General features: G+C 43.6%; 1 long non-coding RNA gene across 1 annotated transcript in view; it reads right to left on the minus strand.

The window, feature by feature from the left end:
* Positions 1-348: 348 nt before the first annotated feature.
* LOC120747165 overlaps positions 349-16,491 on the minus strand; it is a 41,024-nt gene continuing 24,881 nt past the window's right edge. The window contains exons 3-4 of the long non-coding RNA XR_005699063.1: positions 14,374-15,868; positions 349-2,594 (exon numbers count right to left, since the gene is read on the minus strand). This is a non-coding gene — a long non-coding RNA (uncharacterized LOC120747165). The remainder of the gene's footprint in view (positions 2,595-14,373; positions 15,869-16,491) is intronic.

The following is a 16,491-nucleotide window of genomic DNA, read 5'->3' on the forward strand; positions in this document are numbered from 1 at the left end:
TTAAAAGACAATTAGCTCGCCCCGGAGGCTTTACTTAGGTCAATAAAGGGCTGCTTTTACAACTCAATGAGCTAACAAATTAGTGTGTTGGTCAGGTTTTAAAGACTTTTAATAAACTCTTGCGTGGCTGTGTTAATGTTTTTCTGTGATCTGTTTATTAATTGTATTTCATGTAGTACTATAGATATATTTGAAACCATAAAAAGGTAGAAAAAAGAACACTACAAGAAATTTCACAATGATTCAAAGGAGACATGACTAACAAAGCTGATGAAATATATAAATGTAATTACATGTAAAATAAAAACAACCAATTCTATTTTTTTACACAACCTTCTTTTGTGTGTGTGTGTGTGTGTGTGTGTGCTTTTACGCTTGTCTTCACATTTGCCATCAGGAGGGAGCAGGCCTCGCTGTCAGAGTTGTAACCTGTATACAGACTTTATGTGACATGATCCGTAACTCTATCTATAGGTGTTATGGTATCATTGCCACCATTAAAGAGGTTTTCCACCTTCCCAATGACCTCCGCCTCGCCTCACAGGACACAGAAAACGACCTGATGGCAATGTCTTTCACTGTACAGAGGCTACGACGAAATGCATGTGTGTGTATGTGTATGACAGCAGCTGTGTGTGTGCCTGTGCACGGTCGGTCACTTCACATACAGTGTCTTTAGAAAGAGTTCAGCCAGTAGGACTCGGCCTTCTCCCCGGTGAGAGTGAGGGAATCTAGCACGGCCAGTAAGCATGTATATCAGGCCATCTCACGGCTGGCTGGACGCTCCCTGGGTGGCCCACTGTGGTCAATACGGCACTGGTGACTGGACACACAGAATGGGATAATCTCCTACTTTCTTTCAGGGCCATGGTGCACACACATACACACGAACACACACACACAGATCTCCTTTTATGCCGGTCTGGCCATGGTGGCTTGCCTGGGCCTAATTTCAGGTCAGGACCACTCACGGGGAGGCCGAGGGCTGGGAAGCCTGGAGTGAGCGAGGGGACAGCATGGTTGGGGGAGAGTGCGGGGAGGGGGCTTGAAAGGAGAGCAGGGAGCCCATTTCACCCAGAGCACTGGAGCACACTGGGGGCACTGGGGCATTGCCTCTACTGGCTGTTGAGGGAAAACAAAAGGAGGTGTGATCTCCACAAAAATAGGACCGATGCCTGTGTATGCGTGTGTATGTGGTTATAAATGTGTATCATTGTTCAGAGTTTCCTTCAGCTTCAGCAATTCGCTTCAACACCCCTGCTGCTCACATACAAAGGCACCTAATTGACACTACAGATTTAGGCCACTTGCTTTAACTGTTCCCCTTCCAACCCTTCAGCCACTGCTGGAATAATCAGAGTAATCTAAATAAACAGGTTCCTATAGCTTCAGAAAATGAAGCATCTGTGCTTTGTTGTGCTGTGCTAAAGGATCAAGCTCAGTGTGTTTGTTGTCATTAAAGCCTGTGAAAGTGGCGAAACCAGAAATTTGTTAAACACCTCTCAAAACTTTCCCAGCCTGATTCTATCTGTGGGTTTTAGCCACAAATAACAGTGGCCAAAACCCACAGTGGAAGATTTTTTTTTTTAGTAGGCCAAATGATTTCCTAAAGCAGCTGGGAACTGTAGCTTTTAGCAAATTGGACCCCAACAAGACTAAAGAGCATATTTGTTAGAGAAGTCATTTGGAAAAAGTAATTAGGAGCGAGCATAGTGTATTGGCAAAGTAAATTCCAGTGAGCAATAAGGCATATCAAGCTTTGGAAAGTAATACCAAAATTATTGCTGTTTGTGTTTTTATTGAATTATTTGACATTATTGAAAATATGAAACATGATCAGTCCTATAACTTTACTGTATGCTTCAGGTATAATCACAACTATTAAAAACAAACATTTCTGGCAGATATAAAAATGATACTTCAGTAGAAAGAAAACCCAACACAGGCAGTTTTTCATTTCACAAATTGATCAACTTTATTCAAAATATGAATATCCCATTAGAACAACACTCTTGGCATTTTGCAATATCGTTCAGTGTTTTGTGATGAACGTATTTCTTTATAGAAAAAGATTCTCTAAATATACATGTGTACATAATGTCGCACCAGCAAAGAGGAAAGTAATTCAACAACAGCAAACTCTCGTTGAATGATTTTACAATCAAATACTTGAATGTAAATTACAGAGTGAAAAAGAAAGACCCCTTGTGGTCTCATCCAATCTCCGACCTAAAATTGGTCTCAAATATAGTAATTCATATCTAATGAAACTAATTTTGGAAAATATTATTCGGAAGCTCCATTTTACACTTTAGACAGCACTTAAATTGATTCAACCTCTAAACTTACCTTTTAGAAGCAGCACTGACTTACCTGTTACCATCCACAAAGACGAGCGCCTAGACAGAGGATAATCAGACTCTAATGATGTGTGTCTAAGTGACTGCTCTTGCAGGTGTAGAGGTGGCATTTTCCATATGTGGCCAAGGCTAAATGTGTTCAAAGAAATTGGCTACAGATAGCGTGCACGCTTTGTTATTCAGGTGGAAGCTCAAGAGTCAATTTTATCTTCACGGTGGCTTTTCTGACTGCATCTGTGAAGATACAAACATGTAAAAAAGAGACTCATTAGTGAATAGAAAATGCAATAAACTGTGCATAAACTGTGAAATATTCTTCTAATTCCAAGTGTCCTTTAGTGTATGTTAATTAAGCATGTGGGGATTTCTGCAGAAAACCACCAACAAGAAGAGCTGTTTCACATGAAGATGTACTTTATTTAAATCACATGAGCTCTCTGCAGATATGCAGTGACGATGATGCTGCCTTTGTCATCATCACCCCAGACATACCAAACTGTTAATGTTTACTAGATGGGGGAGGGCGCATGAAGGCAAGTGCATGTCCGTTTGTTTGTGCGTCTATCAGCTGTCTGCATCGCGAATGTGCATGACCCCTGAGCAAGCAGACAGTCATGGGTCAGAGGTCAAGATAGAGCCCTGTCTGGGCTTCCTGGCTGACCCCAATGCCTGAAGCACAAACACAGATACACACACACGCGCGCTTAAGGGGGAAGGGTTGCCCCCTATGAGACTAATATCACCTTTGGGATTAGAATCCAGACAGAAATACATTGACCCAAACGGGCGCGCACACACACACAGTCTCAGATGCAGGATTTGCTTGGTCATAAAACACGAGTGGCGTTGTACAGCAGAGAGGGGCAGCAGAGATGCTGAGTCTGAGAAGGCCATCCAATTATCGTTCAATGCTGAAGTAAAGAGGAGACCAGAGGAGACGCGGGAGGTCCAGCCCTCATCATAGTGAGCAACGAAAGAAGCTAGCACATAGCTACCTAGCTACACTGGGTTGTTATTCTTGCAAGGCTAGAGGATGCCAAGGATAAACTCATACAGTATGTAAGGTAGCTACTATGACACCGGATTAAAGGGCTTGTGAATAAAAAAAGATAGCATGTCCTTCCTGTCATAGAGTATATAAAGTATTTTAGCTGTTATTTAAACCAAACAACCGGTGTATCTGCTGGAATTGGGAGCCCAGAGGACCAATCTGGGAAAGAAATCAGCATGCCTGACTCTTGTAAAAAAAAAAAAAGAGAGAGAGAGAGAAAAAAAATCACAAATCAAAGAGGAGAGAGACTGCAGGATCTCGGCACAAGTGAGTGAAACAGAAAAAAGGTCAAATTCAGAAGAGCTGACGAGCTTCGCTACCACGCCATCGGGAAAACTCCCTAAATAAGCCAGAGTGTTAAGCCTTCTAATCCCCTGTATTATTGCAACATCTGTGAGGTCTAGAGAGGCTCTGTCGGTGATTACCAAGACAGATGTAAACAATATCCTGGCTGAAAAGGAGAGGAGAGGAGAGGAAAGGAAAGGAGAGGAGAGGAAAAGGCTTGGTAGATATGGATAAGAAACTGCTAGCAGGATAAGAAAAGCAGACAGAGAGAATGTGGAGAATATAAAGCGGGTTAGGTAGGAGTGAGTGTGTCAGGGGATTTAAGGGGGGGGGAAAAAGAAGAAAAAGGAAGTGGAAAATTGACAAAAGCAGAAGCAGAAGGGGTAGTGACTGTGATTTTGGAAGAACTTGGACACAATTCTCAAGATGATATAGAAGAAGATTGAGGACTGATAAAATACAGTAGATGGTGGAGATGGGGAGACAGAAGGTGACAGCATGAGGGGGGGCAAGAGCAGCAGATTGGAAGATGGCAGACCTGGGGCCAGGCGTGCCCCGAGCGGCTGACGAGGCACCAGGGAGACGTGTCTAATTTATGCAGAGTTAGGCTGAGGGGCTGAAGAGTGGAGGGTGTCTGGAACCCCTTCAATAGCCCTGAGAACTGAGGAGAGCAGCTATGGGTGCTAGCCGTGTGAGAGCAAATGGGGCATGGGGGAAAGAGGGGGATGGGGGAGTCTCTTTTTTTGGAAAGACAACAAGGGGGTTGCAGGCTGTTGTCCCTGCTCAATTCAGGCGAGGCTGTCCGTCTGACGTCCCATTAAGGTTTGGGACAGGGCATGGGGAACGAGGCGAAGAAAGGGTGATGGAAGGGGAGCGGGAGGATAGAAGGAGGAGAAGTGAACAACATGCTCTTTCCCCCCACTCCAGCCTACTTCTCCAGTCTGGCTACCTATTGGATCCACAGGGCCGTCTGTCTGCTTCTCTGCATACTAATTCTCCATTACCACAGCCTTGAACATGAGCAAAGAACAGAGTCGGACTAAATCAGAGACAAGTAGCCCGGCTGATGGGTTGGCTGTATGAGAGGGTTTAAGGGTGCTTTAGCACTTGGGCACACAGGTCCAGTGGGCAGACTGTGGTTTATTGTAGTGTGCTTAACTTGGCAAAACATTTAAAAGGGTTTTTTTTTCATATGCACATTTTTATTCATTTTTAAGTAACAAAATTTTCTTAGTTTTTCTTTTCATTTGTTGAAATTGGAAGTGGTAACCTGGCCTTATGAACCTATTAAACATTACAGAAAAAAAATGCTACCCTGGTTAAAGAGAAGAAACAGATTTTTTTTATTTTTTTATTTTTTACCTCTATATGTCTATGAAATAATTGACCTAAAAACATGTTGAAAAGGAAAATCCCTTTTCATTTAATTTTCTTTTATTATGAGGGGGTCACAAATGGACACCGCTTCATTTTAGGGCTTCACAAGCTGGACAGGTTGGGAGTATGACCACAACTAATATTTTCAAAGAGTTTTTCCTGCAAAAAATCAAAAATCAAAAATCTATGAAGCATCACTTTTTTCAATTTTTTGGCTTGAAATTTGAATAAAAAAAATGAAACTTTAAAATGAAACTTGTGCAGCATGAACATAAAAATATCTGTATTTGCTAATGTAATCTTTCATATCAATGTGAAGAGGCAGACTGTATGCTTTGTGTATGTGAATCCTGGCTACAGGCCAAGTGAATCTGACTGTGTGTGTGTGTGTTGTTCTAAGACCTAGCATGAAGCAGAATGGACAGCCAGCCTGGGTGATGGTTGAGTCTAGTGATGCAGGCAGACAGTTTAATGACAGTCCTCACCCCTGAACATACAAACCAGTGAGCGCCTGGCATGCTTGCAGATGTACACACGCCGTATGACAAATGCACATATGTGTGATATATGGTGTGGCGTTTTCTGAAAAAGACACCAGGGCTGGCGAAAATGAAAAAGAAAGAAATCCGTTGGTGTATGACCCTGGAAAAAATAACTAGAAGGTGTAAAATTAGCTTCCAGGCAATTCCTTTGAGTGCCACTGAATCCTGTTAAAATATATATATAAGGGTTTTGAGCTTGTCCTCAAGCTAAGGGGACAACAAATGCTACATTAAAACTCCCATCAGAAATAAGAAGTTAAAATTAAGTATGGCCCTGCTTGCTTGTCATGTTCACAGAGGAGCAGTGTGAAAGTAGAGACCTATTCACTAGCTCAACAGAAGCTCAGCTCTTTGTGGGTTTTTTGTGTGCTAAGTTGTGCCCGGCCATGGCCTTGCATCTTATTCAGCAGGACTTGCTCAGGTCTGGACTTGAATTTGGTGCCCAAACAAAGACATAGAGCCACCTCATTAAAAAAACATGTCATTGGATCAGGCCTAGGCTGAATTGTGTGATTTCTCCTCCTACCATAAGTGACCGTGACTGAGCGTTGGGCTGAATGAGAAGCCGGATAGAAGCCTACCAATGGAGCGCCACGCCACATCCCTATGGGAACCACCCTCTCACAGAGGGGGGCACATTTAAAGCTTTGTTGGTCTGTTAACACAGCTTTTTAAGATGCCTCTTTATGGACTCGGCTAAGCAAACTGCAGCCCCTGGTTTTCTAGTGACAGAAGGAGAAAGTTAAAAAAAAAAACCCTAGAAAGGAGACAGTAAAGGGCAAGAAAACAAGAGGGGAAAGAACACACTTATTTTAAGGGTGTTTGAGTGAGAAATGGTTTAATGGTTTTTAATTTGGTGACATAAAATGAACACAAAAACGAAAAAGCTGAAGTCAAACACAAAATGACATTTTAATATTTCAAATCCAACTCCTCACCTCAATGAAACAAATATCAGCCTACGCAGAAAAACTGTACATCTGCTCTCGTTGCGCCTATTCACCAGAGATCTGAACTTTGCTGCAGCTCAACGCGGTGCTACTAAGTCACAGACAAACTGCACCATCTCACTGCATCCTCCGATCCAGTCAGCACACACCTTTACCCGGAGGACTACAGCCATCCTGATGCTGAAACAATAGGTTTGTGTGGATGTTTGTGTGTGTGCACACTTGTGTGACAAACACAGTCCTGCCAGGACAACCTAGGCTGGAGACTTGGACAGTCTCGCAGGGCACCCTGGATGACAGTGAAATGAATAACAATGAACTTGCCGAGTGTCAAGTTCAGAGCATTAGAGATGAACCGGAGTCAAGGAGCACAGCCGTACACAGTCGCTTGGCGTGCATAATTGTGTCAGCATGCTCAGGAAATATCTCAATATGAGCAGAATACCGAGCTCCAGAGAAGAGCACCTAATAAGATGAAAATGCACACACGCACACTTCTCTATCTCTCTCTTGTTCCCCTCCCCTTCCACACGCAGCAAGGACCCCGTCCTCGCTATTCTATTGCTGTCTGCTGTGCGCCTGATGAAAAAGCAAAACGGCATAGGGGGTGCACATGCCTTAAGGCACGAAAACGCACATTTGTAAATCACAGCCCCAATATAAACATAGGGTTTAATAGGGGTTTCTCAGGCACGTTGGCAGGGGTCCACCTCGCAATATGCTTCACCAACCGTGCTGCGCGTTTTTCAGCCTGCTACAGGAGAAGATAAGACTGAACAGCCTCCACCACATCCACCCAGCAGAGATGATGGTCTAGAGGGCTGAGAATGCATCTGAATACATTTACATAAAGATTGTGGTATGTTGACTGAGGCACTGCTGAGAATGCGCCTTTGCTCGTCATTGTCCCCAAAAATCAGCGTAATGATTGAAATGTGGTACAAAGGGTGGGGGGTTGCTTCAAACGGGAAACGGTCACTTATTCTGAGAAGAACCAGGGTGAGATTTTTGTTTTGCGGTCTGCTGGGAGCTCAGTAATGACTGTCCCCCCTGTATGTTAATGATATCAGCAGCGTATATGAACAAACTCAAATTGCACAAATTATTTTTACAACCCAGGAGGCTAAGACTTCAGCTGGTGGGAGATTAGATCAAGACTAGGTTTGTGACAATTTAGATGAATAAGGAAATCTCTTATTCCCTAAATACTACGATAAACAACCGCAGCCATTTGCAAACAAACAAAGGTTCTCTCGCGATAGGTGAACCTGATCTCTTCAAATCATAGATGCCTTCATCAAAATATATTTCTAAATCTCCCAGCAACAACAATTTAGTGATAGATGTAACTATGGTATATAATGCAAAAATAATAACAAAAAATTATTTTTTTAAAGTATTCATCTGAAAAAGGAATCTGCAAAGAAAAATTGCAAAAACCTGTGTTAAAGAACATTCCTGGCTTCATATTACATCCCTTCTGGAAAAAATAAGTATTCTGCAGTAGAGCGACTTCAAAATATGGCAGATATGAGAGCTATTTCTTAACACACAGCCCAGATATTGCAGCTGGAGATTGTATTAGAAGATAAACTGACCAGATTTTACTGTAACAAATTTAGAGGATAGGATTCCACTAACCTTTTAATCAAAAAGATGGGATGTAAAGGTGAGCATGGCCTAAGGTACCGAGTGGCTTTTGGAGAAAGCACTTTAATTTTGAAAATAAAAACAGGCAGGCAACAGAAGGAGTGCAGTGAAGCTCTGTGATAAACCTCTTGCACATACAGTCAGCTAGCCAAACCATCCTGTCAGATCGGTGCCTGAGGAGAGGCAGAGGGGGAAAGAAAGTCGGCGGGAAGGGGAAGAGAGCAAAACAGGGGTGAAAAGGGTCAGCAGGGAGGAAGGCTAAACCCCAGAAGCAAGCAAAAGATTGTGTGTGTAGTGCATTTATATTTCAGCATGTGCGTTTGTGTGTGTGTGCGTCAACCCCAGCTGGGAAGACATTTACTTGACATGCTGATAGGGATTTAAGCAGTGGGTGGGTGGTGTGTCTGACCAAGGTGAGTGAATGAGCAGAGAAGGGGAGCTGGTGGGGATCGGAGGATGATAGGAGATGGAAGCAGGGGGTGGGGGGGTGGACCAGAGGGGCTCACAAAACTGCTGTTACTAAGCTTGATTTCAGGGCGAGTTGAGACGATTAAGAGACGGAGGCAGAAATGAGAAGGAAAACGAGGGTATGGGAGGTTTTTTTTTTTGTAGGAGAACCCTCCAGGCTATGGAAGAGAGAGGGGGACTAGTCTATTGAGGTGATGAGGGAAAGCGGGTCTTTCTTTCAGACAGTCTAATGAACCATAAGTACCCGATGAAGAATGGAAGCAGGCAACCGCAGGGTGGGTTAGCTTGTGGCTCTGCTTCTCTCCATTTCTTCCCTCACTTCCACTGTCCTCTCTGTTCCTCATCTGCCTCCACATCCTGTCTTTCTCCTCTCCTCATGTGCTGCAGTCCCTCCTCTTAAAGGGGTTACACTGCTTATGTCAAACATAACTTGCTTAATGTGCCACATGATCATGGACTCACCTCCTGGATGATTTAATGAAATGGCAGTGATCTGCTGCATTTCGATACCAAACCAGATAAGTTTGGCATCGATGGCTGGCTACATTAAGAAAATGCCACATGATATCTATCTATCTATCTATCTATCTATCTATCTATCTATCTATCTATCTATCTATATATATATTAAATTTGCTAATTCATAATTATATTTCTTTCTACATGTGTCCATTCAAGGCTTTCCAAAGTGACATGTAATGAAAGATATTTCTGATTAAGGTATGCACATTTGATTAATCCTGAGCCAACATGCTAAATTACAGAAGGCAGCAGACTGAGACAGACTGGGGGGGGGGGGGGGGCTGTCAAAGTGTCTGACTAGGTTTGACTGCGTTTCACTGGGGGTTGTTTGACCAGGGGGTTTACTAGGCTGCAGGTCTGATTTCTGGCTCGATTTGGCTCAGGGCGGCTGGAAACTGGCCAGAGGCTGACAGAAGGGGGTTGGGTTCCCTTGCTTCTCTGTTCAAGTTGTCCCTGGAGCGAGGCAATAAGAAGCAGCTTATAAACTAAGCAAACATGCAGTCAGCTTACAGACAAGTGAACCAGCCAGCAAGGAACGCACGACAGATGAATGGCACACACACACACACACACACACACCTACACACACACACGCATATTGCTCTATGCTGCAGTGATGACCCCTTTCCCCCCACCCCCTCTAACCTTGACCTTTGAGGTCCTCCTTAACCTGTTTCTGAATGGAAGTCAGTGCAGCTGGGGTGTCTGGCCGTGAACTAACCGAAACCCCCTCCACCGCACGGACCCCTCACCTCCTAATTTAGTCTGTTCCCACGCTTCATGACTGGGATTCTGGCTCTGAATCTAAATGGTTAAATGTAATATTTATGTGGGCATGGTGGTCTAATCTGCATGTCACCTACAATTTTTTTTATTTTTTTAAATTGTTTTTTCTTTAACTGGAGAAGGATGTTTTTCCTTGAATTATTCTTCTGTGCTTTGTGTCTCAAATTACATCTGTGGTCTTTCTTAACGGGCCATCATATAAACCATTCAACCTGAGCACATACATACACTATATAACTCATGTGCAGCCACCAGAGAGTGTGTCTGTGTGTGTGTGTGTGTGTGTGTGCTCATACACATCATTCAGAGGGTTCAAACCCCACCACCTTCACATTTTCATTATGGCCAAATCTCAGGCCTGTGTTACACCAGCGTGGCCTTTTGCCGGCAAGCAGGCAGTTTAATCACACATACAGCACTACTCCATTTTCATTTCCTTTTCATACAGCCTCCATTCCAGTCCGGCTTCATAATTCTCCCCTCAGAGCTGTCTACCCAGTCTGAGTGTTTGCAGCCTGTTGAAATGACATAATCAGTGACTTGGATAAATGCCTGACTGTTTTTCCCTGAGTCTATAATCAGACTTGGGGCTCAGTGTTGCAGCTCTGAGGAAACCACAGCAGCAGCACTTGACTCAGAAATTACTTCCTAAGAAGGGTAGTTTCACATAAGGAATTTGCTTGAGTATCATTGAAGTGAATTTAGTTTGGTCTATCAAGTGTATCTTGGCAAATAAAATGGCCCGAAAAAGATCTTAGCCTGTTCAACCAATTACCTTAATTATCGTTATAACTGAAAGAGGTTCAATATTTTAAACGACTCACTTTTTAGGAAATAATGGCTGTCATTTAAATAGAAAACTGCAATTCTTGAAATGAATAGAGATCAGTCTTCTGCTGAACATGAATGTACGGAAATAATTGCAGCTGGAAGCTTTCGTGATCACTTCAGCTCGATAATCTCTGCAAAATAAAATTCATGCATTTGAGCATAGTAAAGAAAAAAACTGCACAAAATGCACATAAAAATTGCAAATTTGCCTACTGTCGCAACCTCGGCGCACATGTGTCTGCATTTCATTTTCGACTTGAATAATAATTTGATCTTAGACAGAACTGATGACTTATTTGTTTGGTCATAACCAGAAAAAGAATGACATGTGAAACTGGCCAGGATAAATTGAGTGATGGCTGTAAATGCTTTCAGCAACTATTACTTCAGAGGGTGCACCACATTCAATCAATACCTAAGCAAATAAAAAGCAATGGGCAGTCAGAATGAGAAAAGCTGCAGTGGAGTGAACGACACTCTCTCGCACACAAATGAACAGTCCACATAAGAGTCACTCCAATGAAGACTGCACAAAAAAAAATGCCCTAAAAACTTCTCAGTTAATGCAATTTAGGGAAAATTATGCTGGACTACAGTAGTGATGCTGATCTTTCGTGTATTTGAGCAGATCTCACTCTGATTAAATAAAATGTTAAATCATCTATTAAGAATGATTTTAATATAAAGTTTTAGTAATGTTTAAATTTAGAAACTTTATATAGTTATTTGAATCATGAATATTAGTTAAAAAAAACATTTAAATGAAAACATTTGGAACCTCAATATATCCTTTAGCCTTAAAAGAAAAAGGCGAGTCTTGTTATTCTGCTCAATTTAGTGTCTCACATTCAACCACAGGCGGTGCCGCCTAAACCAAGGTCTACTGTACTGTCCTGCCTGTTGTCTGTGTGTTGAATTATGCATAATTGCAACACTGTAAGTAAGACACAGGGCCCTAACTGTGATTAACATAAAAGCTTTCTGCAGGGGATGGCATTGTGGAGCCCCCCCCCTCCTCCCCATTTTTTTTCTGTGAGTAAGCGTGAATGAACACATGAAAGTGTGTGTGTTCATACAGTATGTTTCCATAAGCCAGTACGTGTGTCACTTATGATGGCTGACTGGCATATGCGGTGAGGTATCGTGCTCATCGGTTGCTTTTCATACCATATGGTCGTCCTTGCAGTTTTGAATTCGAAAAATACGATGGCCCCACCCTTTCAGCTCCTCGTGATCCAGTCGCGTCTCTCTTTCTTCTTTGAAACACTTGACACACATCCATATTTAAGACTGCATGAGAGATTTGAACAAATTCAAACTGATTTTCTTCGCTCTGCCTCTTTTATTTTCTCTCCTCTACACCGTTTCTGAAACCCAGGTATGTTTCAATTCCAAAGCAAGAATTTAGACAAAATTATTAACCTAGGAACATCATCAAAAATTTCTATAAAAAGTTCAATCTAGCTTGCATCGGTTGTTATTGCCTCCCTGCTGAGAGATGATTTCAGTCCTCTCCACTGCCTGTTTCCCCACAAAAGATACTGTAGCGTCACCCCACCTAGGCTAACCACTGCTAGCATGGGCTCTTTATCCTAACCCGCTCCACTCTACCTCAGTCTCATCAGTGTCACTGTGGACTGATTAGACAGAGGCTTGATTAAAACTGCCTCAGTTTGATAGAGGAGATGATAACGGGGATGAACCAGCCTTTTGAGGAGGGATAAAAAACAGCAGTGGTTACTACACTATTAAAATTTTCAGCACTAATCGCACCACAGATTTCAAAAAAATTATTTTGGGGACAACCACGGTACTTCAATTTTTATTTTTTGTACGTCAGTGCTTATTGTTGTTGGGTTTTTTGCTGTTTTTTATGCTTTTAATAGTTGTGTGAATTATTTTACTGTAAAACCTACGTTTAACTGTCAGCATGTGTCCTTTTGTGTCTGATCTCACAATAATAAACATTCATTAAGAGATATGATTTATCTAGAAAAAAGAATTCCGATTTTGTTTTAGTGTTGGCTTAAACCTCTCCGACTTAACAAAAAAAACGTAAATATGTATGCTTTGATCTGTCATCTTGTCATATTCTTGAGAGAGAGCGAGCCCATATGTAGCGGTGTCACCCTACAGTCCTCACTGTGAAGTTAAAAGCTACGCTGCTACAGAACGACAACAGATGCCATACAGCAGGTCTGCAGGGTGGCTGATAGCCTATTTCCAGGACATAGATGATTCACCAGATCACTCTTTCCAATAATTAGCACTGACAGGTGAAAACTGCCACGAATGCCATGGGAGCTGACAATGAAACGAACAATTACACAAACGCACACAAGTATGGGGGCGCAGAGACGCACACACACAAACATAAACACACACATATCAATGCACAACAGCAGCAACAGAGGATCCATCAGCACAGCTAACACCACATTAAGACCATAAAGCACCAATACATCTCCTGTTCCACGTACACAGCGAGTATCCTGCTGCTTCTGCACTGATACCCCTGATCCCCCTGTGCTTTGACAAGGCGTAATAAAGCCTGTATGAAGCGCCGCATTGTGTGGGGAGAACACAATGTTGCATGCTGAGTGCTGTGAGAAGGGCGTACACCGGTGGGTCCCACGGCGCAGCGGCGCACCAGGGCCTATAGCAGGGAGTGCTGAGCATGCTAATGAGGTCATTATGTTATGCCTCTCCCTCGCTCCTGCTCCCCTTTACAGTGTGGGCTTTGCCTGTCAGAGGAGGCAGGGTACCCTGGTTATGCAGCCAACCACAGATGCCACATATGGCACAATGAGAAGACACATGAGCGTCTCTGAATGCGACAGAAAGACGAGGTGCCGCTTTATTTTTTTCAGCTAGCATCAAAAGCAACAGCATCGGTGATTTGCATGCAGAATAAGGTGAGCTTAAGGAGAAGTAAAGAGCAGAGCAACTACAGGCAACATTCATTTGCTAATTGTTCCTGCTGTGTATTCAATCAGCAACCGCACAGGGTTGTGTTCCTTTTTATTCCGTCTACGCTACCGCCATTATTTACAACCGATGGGGAGGGGTTAAGTATCAAGCGCATGCAAAGGCAATTACAAGATATTTGCATAGCCGTTAACAATTAGAGGGCAGATGGCAAACAGCGGGCATTAAAAAGAGAGTGAGCGCCATCTTGGCTGAGGGAGACAGCTGGCAGACAGGAATCGGCCATTTTGTAATCGCTGCCAGGCTGAGATGTAGAGAGGCGCCAGTTTCTCTGTGTGTGCCAGGAGATTGGCAGGCGAGGGGGAATTGTGCTTTAATGCCCTGCCTGGTACAGTCAACAACAACGAGCTACTCCAACAGTCGGTGACAGTGTGATCACAGCGCAGACTGTGGAGATCATCTACAACACAACATGTTCTGAGTTCACTTGAAAAACACACGTGGTCCTCCGAGCAGAGATGGTATCTTATGCTATCTTTTAGTTTAGTTCAATATGGTTATCACACTAACAGAGCGGCTTGTGTTAATAAAAATGAAGAACGAAACCGTGACATTGTACTCACCAGGAAATAAGAATCCCATCGTAATCACCGCACATTTGCATTCTTGGGAAACTCTCCACCTGTCCTTTAGTGTCATTCCAGCCCTCAGACATGTACAGTATCTTTTTGTGTCGTGACACTCACTATCGCTGGATAAAAATTCGACTTGTTTCTCCCCTCTTTTGTACAAAGGTCTGCACATTCACGCTGATGTCAAACCGGCTTTTCATTTGTGATTATTTTGGCAATTTAGCTTAAACATCTGAATAGTGAGTGTCTGTGTGGGGAAGGACTTTTGCGTACGTGGAGGAGACAAAAAGTCAGATGAAAACGAAGGCAGACGATTGAGGGCATGGCACTTTTAAAACTACTGTCTTTTTCATCTCTCATTCAATTAGCAGCCATTCACTTGTGCTGCCATGGGATCCCTGCTGCACAGCGGTAAGTGGACTTCAGGTGCTATTTCCCCACACATAGTGAGAGAGAGGTATGAAAGCCCAGGCCCGCCTTCCTCTCTTCCACCTTATAGATCAATACTGCACTGCCATATCCTCTTATGGGAGCTGCTGTAGTGAGGGTAAGAAAATCTAAGACGAAAAGACAGGTTGTGTCTGATATAGCGGATGAGAGAAAAAGTTCAAATTGTCCTTTCATCCTGGCTCATGAGATCTTAGGAATATTGTGCTGGGAAGTGGGACTGAGCAGGTTGCTCAGACAGATCCTTATTCAAACGGTTAAGATGGAATGAGTAATAAAAGGGAGGCAGGTGGAAGAAAAGAGACCTTCGACGTCCTGTCTCATTCTTCTTCTCTGCCTCTCCTGCTGTCTCCACGTCTCTCTGACAAAGTTTTATGAAGTGGTGTTGGACCAAGTAAAAACCCTCCAGCTGAACCACACACAAAGACTGCTTCTCTGTCTCTTCCCTTTCCCTTTTCTCTGTTTCACACACACATGTGCGTGCACTGACACACACACACACACACAGCGTGTGGGGCACTTCCAAGGTTAGGGCCCTGGCCCTAGATGGTGGTGGGACTGCTGGAGAAAGATAGAAAGAGAGATGGAAAGAGGAGCTGGGAGCACTGGTGGTTGGTCCCTGGGCTCCGAGGCCTGCAGGCGGTGCTGGGCAACCTCTGCTAGCCTCTCTCCTCTGTATTGATTTCTGCTACTCCGCGCTGCTCCACTCTGCCGAGGAGGCTCGTAGCCGGCGGGAATGAGAGCTCGGCTCACCCGCCTCACCTGCCTCTCTCCTGGCTTGGCTGGCCTAGCCTGCCCACTCTGCCGCAGCTTTGGCTGGCCCCTGCTGGTTCACCGGGACCCCTGTATGCAGCACCGGGGCCACAGGAGGAAGGCAGCCAGAGAGCCCATGGCGATCCACAGCTGTGTTCACCTGCTCTGGGTTCACCCGCTTCGATACCACCTCCTCGAACTGCTTCTATCCTTCTCTTTTTCCATTCTTCCACCCACTCTGCTTCTCTTTTTCGTTCTCCACTGCCTCCTCCTCCTTCTCCTCTTCCTGTTGTACACAAACAACCAGAGACAGAGATGGAGAAAAAAACAAGTTAATCTTAACTTTTAGGATTTTACACACTCTGAATGTCAATCCTGGTCTTTGATCAGCAAGAAGTCTGGGGTGAGGATTCTGGCATCCTCACTCAGCTGGTAATATGAACCTGCTAACCTCAGAGAGCAGAAACTGCGGGGATTTGAGGCCTGAGAGTTAAGTGTGTCAGGCAGTGAGATACTGCCTGCCAAAGGTACTCTCAGCTATTAGATTCTGATGTGCTGCAGATAGCAAAATATAGCAAGAGTGGGCCCATTATAAAAATCACCCCTGCGTCAATAGAATACATTAAAAATATTTACGGGAAAAGTTTGTCTTTAACAGCTATGCTTTTTTCCTGCTCCTTTGGCAGCACAGGCTTGCAAAATGTAATATTTATTTGCCCTTAATGATTATAAATAACAAAAGTAATGTTAAACCTGACAGGATATTTCACCACCTTGTGGCACAGTTAGTGTGAAGGAATGGGAATGTTTTGGCCAGACCAGTGGTGCTCTATAGAAACCTTGCCAAACAAAACATCTCAGCTTTTGTATCATCCAGAATTATTTAAATTGGTTGAGCGGCCCTCTTCT

The sequence above is a fragment of the Simochromis diagramma genome, unplaced genomic scaffold (assembly GCF_900408965.1).
Source record: "Simochromis diagramma unplaced genomic scaffold, fSimDia1.1 OVJJ01000419.1, whole genome shotgun sequence".
In the NCBI taxonomy this organism is placed as follows: domain Eukaryota; kingdom Metazoa; phylum Chordata; class Actinopteri; order Cichliformes; family Cichlidae; genus Simochromis; species Simochromis diagramma.